The 2,854-nt window shown below is 54.1% G+C and overlaps 1 protein-coding gene across 1 annotated transcript in view; it reads right to left on the minus strand.

Annotated features, from left to right (window-relative positions):
- Positions 1 to 2,848, minus strand: part of FAT1 (FAT atypical cadherin 1) — a 126,530-nt gene extending 123,682 nt beyond the window's left edge. The window contains exon 1 of the mRNA XM_010835822.1: positions 2,549 to 2,848. The gene's annotated coding sequence lies outside the window, so the exon portion shown is untranslated. The remainder of the gene's footprint in view (positions 1 to 2,548) is intronic.
- Positions 2,849 to 2,854: the final 6 nt, after the last annotated feature.

Genomic DNA, 2,854 nt, shown 5'->3' on the forward strand with positions numbered 1-2,854 from the left:
TATCCCTCCGCTCCCGGCCACGCCCGCTCGCGCCGGCGCTCGTTTCTCCCGCGCGGAAACTCTCGACCCTACTTTCCCCCCGGCTGCCGGACATCCCCCAGTCCGCCAGGCCCCCGGGGCCGCGAAGCCTGGCCAAGGGGTCAGGGAGCTCCCGGCCGCTACAGCGACCGGCTCCTTGCCAGGAGATTAGTGAATGCCCAGGAAGATCTAGCGACACCGCGAGGAGAAAACAAATCGCTCTAGCGCCGAGGTTAGTTATGGCCAGCACACATTTGTGCAAGGAATTAATATGGAATGTTCCCTGCTAGGAGAGGGGAAACATTAGCTTAGCTCCAAAAAAAAAAAAAATCAGCTATGGGTTTAAAGAAAAAGCTTCCCACGCCTCCTCCCCCCCCCCCCCCCTTTTAGATTTCCGAGTACCTTGAGGGAATTCCTAAATCTGCGTTTGAATGCCGTGGTTGCCGGTCTGCCCTAGCTCGGCGGAATCAAGTCTTAAAAAAGGTCTGAAAAGGAATGCAGTCTGATGGGAATCTACTTCCTTTTTCAATCTACACTGAAACCCCAGGAAAGTGAAAACGCTTCCTCCGCGACCTCTTTGTGCAGAGGTTAGACCGCGGAACCTCTCAGGCCCGGGTTACGAACCCCAAGGCCTGCCTCCCCCGGCGCACGCCCCCGGATCCCCAGGGCTGCGGGGACAAAAGGCAGCTTGTGCCGCCTCGTGCTCTTTCCCACCCGGTGAGTACACCCCGCAAAGCGTGAACGCAGTGAAACTCCAGGTTCTTTAGGGAGAAGGGGAAACCTCGGGGAACCCTCCCCCCACCTCCGCTAGCCCGAGCGCGCAGTCGGGGTATCCCGGGGCTGTGAGCCCATCCTCGGCGCGGGCAAAGCTCCAGGCGCCGGCTCAGCGCAGCCCGGAATGCTCCCGGGCGTAGAGAAACAGCCTGGGGAAGAGGGCGGACGTGACCTCGGAAAGTTTGTGGAGCTAGAATACGTTAACACTGTGAGGACAAAGAGAGATGATTTCCCCAGAACCGGTGGAGGGGGCTGCTGGAGGAACTACCAGGCCGATGGGGGCGAAGGAGTCTAGGGTTAAAGAGGGAAATGCCTTAGTTCAAAGTTAATGCAGCCTACTCTTACGCCATCTCAAAGACGGTGGTTAGAAAAAAAGTGTCTACCAGGTCGTGGCTGGAAAGGAGAAACCACGCCTGCAGAATGAGTGTGCTGATTCGCGGCACTAAGAGTATGTAGTGTATTCCCGGCGTATTATTTAGAATACACACAAATTCACACATCCAACAAACATCATCATCCAAACATTTGGCTAGGGCCATAACTGCGCAAAGCGCTCCCGGGGTTACAGGTCAGCTTCATACATTAAACACCTAGGAAGCAGGTGACCTGATCTCCAAGCTCAATTCGTTGGTGCCCCGGGCCAAATTCTAACTCTAAACGAAACACAGTCACACGCGAACGCCAACAGTTTGTAGGGGCAGTATGCGGGGTTAGGGGATAGGAGGGGGTGAGTAAAAAGGCTAAAAAGACACCATCCTATAACATACAATCACAAGATTTTGAAATGGCGCAAAAGAATTCCTGGAGAAAAAAATTACTATTCATTAATAAATAATACCGCTTACTTGAACTAAACATCTGTTGGGGAATCCCGATTTGCCGGCCAGGTCCACTGAGAAACCTAATTGCCTGGAAGAAGTCGCACTTTGTCGCCAGAGGAACAGCCAAGAGCCAGAGATGTAGATTTCAGAGTCCGGTGCTGCCACGTTTTTAACTGATCCTTTAGCCCCAAAGAAACGAAAAGGAGGTGCCTTTTAGCTACCCTCTAATTACCTTCACATGAACGAGAGATGGAGTTCAAGCTCCACGTTTGTCCTCTCAATAGTCAGTCCTCCCTAACCCAGTACCCATAGGTTCTGGGACGTTAGGGGGATGGGGGCTGGGTTCCCCAAAATTAAATAAATTAAAAAAAAACAAAACCACTTTCTGCCAGCACCGCTTCTGTATCCAGTTCACCCACGCTGGTATTTGTAAATCAGACACAGAATGGGCCGGAGTGGGTGGTAAGTGAAGGCTAGGGTGACGGCCAGGGACCTCACGCCCACGTTCCATGAGCACCCGGCAGGTCCAAGTTCGCGGTCCGCGCGGAACCCCGCAGGGAGCGCGCGCTTCGCCGGGTGTCCGAACTAGAGGGCGCTGCGCCACTGCGGATCACGCGGCACGGAGGCGCCCTCCCCGCGCACCATTTCTATAATAAGTTACATTCGAAATAATGCACAAACGGCGTAGCTTTTCAAGTTCTTCTGAACAGTGCTCTGCAAGTATTTCACGAATTCCAAAACCTGTGCATACTGATCTTTGATTCCCGAGCTAAGCACAGCCTTTGGGGGTGGTGGGGGGTGGTAGGGTGCTGTTCCCCAAGCGGAAAGCCGGTAGGATGCACACGCTTCCCCATACTAGTCAAGCACCCTCACATTATTTCATTTCTGTTTAAACTTAAAAAGACAGAAAGGCTTGCACGAAAGAAGGAACTCACCCGTCCAGCCGAGTCCTCGGAGCCCTGCTTTAAAGTGCCGACAGCTCCGTAATCCCCACACTATCTGGATGTTTGTTAGAAGCCGTGTCTGAAGTACCAACTTTGCTTCTTCCCTGCGATCTTCACCATGTCCCCAGCGAGGGTGCGATCCGCCCGCGCCGCCCAGGTGGCCGCATCTCCGGAGGCTTACCGTCCTGGGGGAAAAAACTTGAGCAGCGAAAAAGGAGGCGAGTGCGCGAGGGCCGGGGAGAAACCAAGTTTGTCAGGACTTGTCCGGGCAGCCGAGCCGCGGAGTTTGGGAGTTGC

Source organism: Bison bison, unplaced genomic scaffold (assembly GCF_000754665.1).
Source record: "Bison bison bison isolate TAMUID 2011002044 unplaced genomic scaffold, Bison_UMD1.0 scf7180017864050, whole genome shotgun sequence".
In the NCBI taxonomy this organism is placed as follows: Eukaryota; Metazoa; Chordata; class Mammalia; order Artiodactyla; family Bovidae; genus Bison; species Bison bison.